This window comes from Rhinopithecus roxellana, chromosome 19 (assembly GCF_007565055.1).
Source record: "Rhinopithecus roxellana isolate Shanxi Qingling chromosome 19, ASM756505v1, whole genome shotgun sequence".
Taxonomy (NCBI): Eukaryota; Metazoa; Chordata; class Mammalia; order Primates; family Cercopithecidae; genus Rhinopithecus; species Rhinopithecus roxellana.
The window spans coordinates 45,552,880-45,562,482 of record NC_044567.1 but is presented as its reverse complement, the minus strand read 5'-3'; positions in this window follow the sequence as shown (position 1 = coordinate 45,562,482).

The following is a 9,603-nucleotide window of genomic DNA, read 5'->3' as shown; positions in this document are numbered from 1 at the left end:
ACTCTTGACTCTGTTCTCTTTCCAAATCAACCTCATCATTACAGTGGTCTATTCTTGTGCTCATTCTTCCTCATCTGCAACTTTTTCTCAAGCCACTTCAATTGGGCTCTTGTTCTCACTATTTAATCAAGGTCATTAATGACCTGTACATCTTGCCAAACCCAATGTTTGCTTGTTTAATTTTTCTGTTGGCATCTTATTGAGCTTCTTAGCAGCATTCGAAGCAGTTGAAAACTTTGTCCTTCATGAAATACATTCTGTTTGAGCTTCCACGGTTTCAAACCTCCCTAGTTTTTCCCCTTGTCAATCTACTTGGCTTCCCAGGATTCTGCCCTTAGCAGCCTTCTCTCCTCTATCTACATTCACTCCTTAAGTGATTTCCAGCCCCTTTGCTTAATTTACTGTTCCCATGAATTTTATTATATTTCACCTTTATCATATTTCTCTTATTTTGAAAAATCTCCAACTTACCAAAAGGTAGGAAGAATAATAACTACGAACACCCATATACTCTTCAATAAAATTCATAAATTGCTAATTTGCCAATATTTGTGCACATCCTCTCTTTCTTCCATTTTTCCTCACCTCTCCCCCTTGTCCCACAGAGTTTACTTTTTGCTGAAACATTTGAAATCAAGTTAGTTGTTTGTTTTTTTTTTTTTTGAGACAGAGTCTCGCCCACTTCAGTGTCCCAAAGTGCTGGGATTACAGGTGCGAGCCACCATGTCCTGCCTGAAGACACTTTTAGCTGTCACAGCTGGAAAGGTGTTACTGGCATCCAGTGGGCAGTAGCCAGGGATACTGCTAAACATCCTGCAAAGCACAGGACAGTCCCCAAAACAAAGAATGACTCAGCCCAAATGTCAGTAGCGCTGAGGTTGAGAAACCCTAGTCCAGATTTATTTGATTGTTTGTTCATGATTAGGTTCAGGTTCAACATTTTTGGTTGAGAAAGCTACTCAAATGGTATTATGGCCTGTAATTCCAGCACTCTGAAAGGCCCAGGTAGGTGGATCACTTGAGGTCAGGAGTTTGAGACCAGCCTGGCCAACATGGTGAAACACTGTCTCTACTGAAAATACAAAAATTAGTCAGGCATAGTGGCACATGTATGTCATTCCAGTTACTCAGGAGGTCGAGGCACGAGAATCATTTGAACTCGGAAGGTGGAGGTTGCAGTGAGTAGAGATTGCGCCACTGCACTCCAGCCTGGGCGACAGAGAGAGAGAGACTCTGTCTTTAAAAAAAAAAAAAAAAAAAAAAAAAAAAAAAAAAAAAAAAGCAACAACCGAGGCCAGGCTCAGTGGCTCACACCTACAATCCCAGCACTTTGGGAGGCCTAAGCAGGTGGATCACCTGAGGTTGAGAGTTTGAGACCAGCCTGACTTACATGGAGAAACCCCATCTCTACTAAAAATACACAATTAGCTGGGCGTGGTGGTGGGCGCAGGTATGTAATCCCAGCTACTCGGTAGGCTGAGGCAGGAGAATTGCTTCCAGCTACTCAGGAGGCTGAGGCAGGAGAATCGCTTCCAGCTACTCAGGAGGCTGAGGCAGGAGAATCGCTTCCAGCTACTCAGGAGGCTGAGGCAGGAGGTTACGGTAAGTTGAGATTGCGCCACTGCACTCCAGTCTGGGTGACAGAACGAGATTCCATCTCGTTGACAATGGAGCACCATTGCACTCCAGCCTGGGCAACAAGAGCAAAACTCTGTCTCAAAAAATAAGTCCCATCTACTCAGAAGGCTGAGGCAGGAGAATTGCTTGAACCTGGGAGGCGCCCATATCAGTGAGCTGAGATCTCGTCACTGTATTCCAGCCTGGGGGACAGAGTGAGACTGCGTCTCAAAAAAAAAAAAAAAAAAAAAAAAAAAAGCAACAGCCTAGCAGCCACTGGAGGGAACAGTGAGAGGCGAGAGATTGGTGCCTTCTGGGATCTTCCCTGGACATGTGCACAGCCCTGCCCATGCATGTATCCTTCCAGAGTCCCAAGAATAAGTCAGAGATCATCAAACTCCTAATGCAGAGAATTGTCACTATTTGATCTATCTGGCAGCTCCCTGAAAATCTCTACTCCTAGGGCTTGTCTTTATTTGCGTAGACTCAGAGCTCACTCCATGCAAACAGCCCTATCCTATGGCATTTGTTGAAAAACAGACAGACAAACAAAACAGCTGCCATTGCTCAACATTGCAGCTACTCCAGGTGATAATGCCAGCTGGGGCCAACAAGATGATCGGCCGGGCGCAGTGGCTCAAGGGCTGGGCGCGGTGGCTCAAGCCTGTAATCCCAGCACTTTGGGAGGCCGAGACGGGCAGATCACGAGGTCAGGAGATCGAGACCATCCTGGCTAACACGGTGAAACCCCGTCTCTACTAAAAATACAAAAACTAGCCGGGCGAGGTGGCGGGCGCCTGTAGTCCCAGCTACTCGGGAGGCTGAGGCAGGAGAATGGCGTAAACCCGGGAGGCGGAGCTTGCAGTGAGCTGAGATCAGGCCACTGCACTCCAGCCCAGGCGACAGAGCGAGACTCCGCCTCAAAAAAAAAAAAAAAAAAAAAAAGAAGATGATCAAAGAGTTTAAAAGGAAAAGCTGAGGCATGAGATGTCCGTAGAGGGCCTTGGTAATCTCTGACTTAGGACTCTAGAAGGACACATGTACATACAGGGCTGTGCATATGCCCAAGAAAGACCTGAGAAGGCCCCAGAATCTCACCTCTGGTTGACCTTGAGGCCATGCACAAACAGGAAGTGAGGGATAAGGGGGAGTTATAAACTGTCTCCTGGAAGCATTGCAGGTGTGATCCAACGTACACACTGAGCCCCTTGGCAAAAGCTGTGAAGCTTATTGGTTCAACGCAATTAAGAAAATCTGGCCAGGCACAGTGGCTCATGCCTGTAATCCCAGCACTTTGGGAGGCCGAGGCGGGCGGATCACACCTGAGGTCGGGAGTTCGAGACCAGCCTGACCAACATGGAGAAACCCTGTCTCTACTAAAAATACAAAATTAGCCGGACGTGGTGGCGGGTGCCTATAATCCCAGCTACTCGGAGGCTGAGGCAGGAGAATAGCTTGAACCTGGGAGGCGGAGGTTGCAGTGAGCCAAGATCTGCCACTGCATTCCAGCCTGGGCGACAGAGTGAGACTTCATCTGAAAAAAAAAAAAAAAATTCCATTGTATTTTCTAGCCTGGGCAGCATGGTGAAACCCATCTCTACAAAAAACACAAAAATTAGCCTGGTGTGGTGGTGCGCACCTGTAGTCCCAGCTACTCAGGAGGCTGAGATAGGAGGGTTGCTTGAGACCAAGAGGTCAAGGCTGCAGTGAGCTGGGGTCACACTGCTGCACTCTAGCCTGGGCAAGAGGCTGGAAAAAATTTTGTTTTGGACGGGCCTCTGGTGGCTCACGCCTGTAATCCCAGCACTTTGGGAAGCCAAGACGGGTGGATCACAAGGTCAGGAGATGGAGACCATCCTGGCTAACACGGTGAAACCCCGTCTCTACTAAAAATACAAAAAATTAGCCGGGCCTGGTGGCGGGCGCCTGTAGTCCCAGCTACTCGGGAGGCTGAAGCAGGAGAATGGCGTGAACCCAGGAGGCGGAGCTTGCAGTGAGTGGAGATTGCACCACTGCACTCTAGCCTGGGCGACAGAGCAAGACTCCATCTCAAAAAAAAATTTTTTGTTTCTATACACTACCACTAAAAAATATAAAAATATAGGCTGGGCACGGTGGCTCACACCTGTAATCCCAGCACTTTGGGAGGCTGAGGTGGGCAGATCACGAGATCAGGAGATCAAGGCCATCCTGGCTAACACGGTGAAACCCCGTCTCTACTAAAAATACAAAAAAAAAAAAAAAAAAAAAAAATTAGCCGAGCGTGGTGGTGGGTTCCTGTAGTCCCAGCTCCTCTGGAGGCTGCGGCAGGAGAATAGTGTGAACCCAGGAGGCAGAGCTTGCACTGAGCCAAGATCACGCCACTGCACTCCAGCCTGGGTGACAGAGCGAGACTCCGTCCCCCCCCCCAAAAAAATGTTGTGTCTGTACACTACCACCAAAAAATCTAAAATATAATTCAGAAATCAATTTTATTTAAAAGAACTGAAAACAAGGAAATACTTAGGGATAAGTTTTTTTTTTTTTTTTGAGGCGGAGTCTCGCTCTGTCGCCCGGACTGGAGTGCAGTGGCCAGATCTCAGCTCACTGCAAGCTCCGCCTCCCGGGTTTACGCCATTCTCCTGCCTCAGCCTCCCGAGTAGCTGGGACTACAGGCGCCCGCCACCTCGCCTGGCTAGTTTTTGTATTTTTAGTAGAGACGGGGTTTCACCATGTTAGCCAGGATGGTCTCGATCTCCTGACCTCGTGATCTGCCTGTCTCGGCCTCCCAAAGTGCTGGGATTACAGGCTTGAGCCACCGCGCCCGGCCACTTAGGGATAAGTTTAACAAAAGAAGTACAAAATCTATACTCTAAAAACAATAAAATATTGACCGTGCGTGGTGGCTCACACCTGTAATCCCAGCAGTTTGGGAGGCCGAGGCAGGTGGATCACCTGAGGTCAGGAGTTCAAGACCAGCCTGGCTAACATGGTGAAACCCCATTTCTACTAAAAATACAAAAATTAGCTGGGTGTAGTGGTGGGCACCTGTAATCCCAGTTACTCAGGAGGCTGAGGCAGGAGAATTGCTTGAACCTGGGAGGCGGAGGTTGCAGTGAGCTGAGATGGCGCCATTGCACTCCAGCTTTGGCAACAAGAGTGAAACTCCGTCTCAAAAACAAAACAAAAAAACAAAAACAAAACAAACAAACAAAAAACTGCCGGGCACGGTGGCTCATGCCTGTAATCCCAGCACTTTGGGAGGCTGAGGTGGGTGGATCATGAGGTCAGGAGATTAAGACCATCGTGGCCAACATGGCGAAACCCCATCTCTACCAAAAATACAAAAATTTGCTGGGTGTGGTGGCGTGAGCTTGTAATCCCAGCTATTCGGGAGGCTGAGGCAGGAGAATCACTTGAACCTGGGAGGCAGAGGTTGCAGTGAGCCAAGATCATGCCACTGCACTCCAGCCTGGCGACAGAGTGAGTCTCCATCTCAAAACAAACAAAAAAACTATAAAATATTGTTGAAAGAAATTTAAGACAAAAATAAATGCAAAGACATGCCATATTCCTGGATTAGAAGACAATACTTTTTAATGAACAATACTCTTCAGAATGACAGATTCAACCCCAATGTTTTTCAAAGTCATAGCTGACTTCATTGACAAGTTGATCTTTTTTTAATATTATTTTTATTTTTGAGACAGAGATTCCCTCTTGTTGCCCAGGCTGGAGTGCAATGGCACGATCGCAGCTTGCCGCAACCTCCGCTTCCCGGATTCAAGTGATTCTCCTGTCACAGCCTCCTGAGTAGTTGGGATTACAGGCGTGCACCACCACTCCCAGCTAATTTTTGTATTTTCAGTAGAGATGGGGTTTCTCCATGTTGGTCAGGCTGGTTTCGAACTCCCAACCTCAGGTGATCCGCCCATCTCCGCCTCCCAAAGGCAGCCTGATGTTAAGATTCATATGTAAATTCAATGAACCCAGAAGAGCCAAAGCAACCCCTTTTTTTTTTTTTTTTTTTTTTTAAGACTCCCTCTGTCACCCAGGCTGGAGGGCAGTGGCATGATCTCAGCTCACTGCAACCTCCACCTCCGGGGTTCAAGTGATTCTCCTGCCTCAGCCTCCCAAGTAGCTGAGATTACAGGTGCCACCACCAAGCCCAGCAAATTTTTGTATTTTTAGTAGAGACTGGGCTTCACCATGTTGTCCTGGATGATCTAGAACTCCTGACATCAAGTAATCTGTCTGCTTTGGCCTCCCAGAGTGTTAGGATTATAGGCATGAGCCACGGCGCCCGGCCTCGGCCAACAATCTTAACAAAGAAGAATAAAGTTGAAGGATTCACACTTCTTGATTTTAAAATTTACTACAAGGCTACTGTTATCAAGACAGTGTGGTACTCACACAGGATAGACATAAAGATCAGTGGAATAGAATCGAGGTCCAGAAATAAACCTATACATTATTGCGAATTGGTTTTTAACAAGGGTGTCAGTACAATTCATGGCGGGAAAGAACAGCCTCTTCAACAAATGGTGCTGGGCCAAATAGATATCTATATGCAAAGGAATGAAGTTGGAATCTTTCATGATAAAAGACAAAAATTAACTCAAAAGGAATCAAATGCCCAAATGTAAAAGCTAAGAGTGTTACACTCTTAGAAGAAAACATAGGCATGATCTTGGGTCAGGTGATGTTTTCTTAGATATGACATCAAAACTGTAAGCAATGAAGGGAAAATAAATTGGAATTTGTCAAAATCAAAAGCTTTGGCAGGGCACAGTGGCTCATACCTATAATCCCAGCACTTTAGGAGGCCGAGGTGGGCGGATCACCTGAGGTCGGGAGTTCGAGACCAGCCTGGCCAACATGGAGAAACCCCCGTCTCTACTAAAAATACAAAAAGTAGCTGGGAGTGGTGGTGGCACATGCCTGTACTCCCAACTACTCAGGAGGCTGCGGCAGGAGAATCGCTGGAACCTGGGAGGCGAAGATTGCGGTGAGCCGAGATCACGCCATTGCACTCCAGTCTGGGTAACAGAGCGAGACTCTGTCTCAAAAAAAAAAAAAAAAAAAAAAAAAAAATTAAAAGCTTTTGTTCTTCAAAGGACATCAAGATAGTGCAGTGACAACCTACAGAATGGCTGAAAATATCTACAAGTCATGTGTCTGATAAGGGACTTGAATCCGAAATACAAAAAGAACTCTTACAACTCAACAATAAAAAGAAAAACAACCCAATTTAAACATGGGCAAAGGATTTGAATAGACATTTCTCCAGAAAAGATATATATATATATGAACAATAAGCACATGAAAAGATATTCTACATCATTGGCCATCAGGCAAATGCAACTCAAAACCACAAGTTACCACTTGACATTCACTAGGATAGCTAAAATTAAAAATGTAGACAATAGGCCAGGTGCGGTGGCTCACGCCAGTCATCTCTGCACTTTGGAAGGCTGAGGCAGGTGGATCACCTGTGGTCAGGAGTTCGAGACCAGCCTGGCCAACATGGTGAAACCATGTCTCCACTAAAAATACAAAAATTAGCCAGGCATGATGTTGGGTGCCTGTAATTCCAGCTAATCAGCAGGCTGAGGCAGGAGAATTGCTTGAATTCGGGAGGCAGAAGTTGCAGTGGGCCAAGGTTGTGCCATTGCACTCCAGCCTGGGTGACAAGAGCGAAACTCCGTCTCAAAAACAAACAAACAAACCAAAAAAGTAGAGAATAAATAAGTGTTGGCAAAGATGTAGAGAATTTGGAACCTTCAAACATTGCTGGTAGAATCATCAAATGGTGCAGTTACTTTGAAAAACGGTTTAGCAGTTCTCCCAAATGCTAAACATAGAGTCACCATATGACCCAGCAATTCTACTCCTGGTTATATAGCTGAGCAAAATGAAAACATATGTCCACATAAAAATTGCACACAACTGTTCACACCAGTGTTATACGAAAATAACTCAAATGTTCCTCAACTGATGAATGAATAACCAAATGTGGGATAGCCACACAATAACACATTATTTGGTCACAAAGGGAAACAAATTACTGATAGGTGCTATGAAACAATGAACCTTGAAAACATGCTTGGTGAAGAAGCCAGATGCAAAAGCCAGCATATTGTATGATTCCATTCATATAAAATGTCCAGAATAGGAAAATTCATCTACATGGAAAATAGATTAGTAGCTCGTTGCCAGTGTCTGTCATAAAAGGAGACTAGGCAGTGACTTTAACGGGTACAGGGTTTCTTTCATGGTGTTTAAACTGTTCTAAAATTATGGTGATGATTGCATATGTTTGTGAATATATACTTAAGTGCGTGCTTTCAAGGGGTAGATTTTAAAATCTGAGTTATGTCTCAATAAAGCTATTATAAAAAAATTAGGAAATACAGAATATAAATACAGAATATATAGCCTTATTTTCCCCTTTTTTCCTCTCTCTCTTTTTTTTTTTTTTTGAGGTGGAGTTTTGCTCTTGTCGCACAGGCTGGAGTGCACGGGCATGACCTCAGCTCACCGCAACCTCCACCTCCCGAGTTCAAGTGATTCTCCTGCCTCAGCCTCCTGAGTAGCTGGGATTACAGGCACGCAGCACCACGCCTAGCTAATTTTTGTACTTTAACTAGAGATGGGGTTTCACCACGTTGGCCAGCCTGGTCTTAACTCGTGACCTCAGGTGATCCACCCACTTCAGCCTCCCAAAGTGTTGGGACTACAGGCATGAGCCACCGCGCCGGGCCTCTTCCATTATTCTTAACAAAATGTGTCATACTCTATATACATTTTTGGACTACGATTTTTTTTTTCACTTAAAAATATATCATGATGGCTGGGTGTGGTGGCTCACGCCTATAATCCTAGCATTTTGAGTGCCTGTAGTCCCAGCTACTTAAGAAGTTAAGGAAGGAAGAATTTCTTGAACCTGCAAGGCGGAGGCTACAGTGAGCCGAGATTGTGCCACTGAACTCCAGCCTGAGCAACACAGCGAGACTCTGCCTCGGGAAAAAAAAAAAAAAAAGGGAGGCTGAGGCAGGAGAATCGCTTGAATTGGGAGGTGGAGGTTGCAGTGAGCCGAGATTATACCATTGCACTCCAGCCTGGGTGACAAGAGCAAAATGCCGTCTCAAAAAAAAAAAATGTGTATCATGACATTCACTTCATAATAGTACATGGAACTTCTGTTCGTTCTCATTTATGCCACATAGTACTCTGTTGTGTAGCTCTACCACGTATAATTCAATGAGTTTCCTGTATATGTGGCATATGAGCTGTTCATAACATTTTGCTAAAATGTCACAATTAATAACTGTGTGCACTTGTGTTCTTTCATTTTTTGCAGATGTATCTTCAAGGTAACTTCCTATAAAAGAGATTATTGTGTCAAAGGATAGATACATATGAATATATGATTGTTAAACATCGCCAAATTTTCTCTCTCTAGTATTCCAGTGTATACTTCCAACAGCAATGTAATAGAGTGCTTATTTTCCTTCCAGCTTCATTAATATAGTAGGTTGCCACCTTTTGAATTTTTGTCAGTGAGTAAGAAACAGTATCTCAGGCTGGGCTCAGTGGCTCACGCCTGTAATCCCAGTACTTTGGGAGGCCGAGGCGGACAAATCAACTGAGGTTGGGAGTTTGAGACCAGCCTGACCAACATGGAGAAACCCCATCTGTACTAAAAATACAAAATTAGCCAGGCGTGGTGGCACATGCCTATAATCCCAGCTACTTAGGAGGCTGAGGCAGGAGAATCGCTTGAACCCGGGAGGCAGAGGTTGCGGTGAGCAGAGATCTCACCACTGCACTCCAGCCTGCTCAATGAGAGCGAAACTCCATCTCAAAAAAAAAAAAAAAGAAAAAGAAAAAGAAAGAAAGAAAAAAAAGAAATAGTATCTCACTGGAGTTTCAGTTTGAATTCTCTTTTGAGTGAAGTTAAGCATCTTTTGACATGTTTAAAGAGCTTTTTTTTTCTTTTTTTTT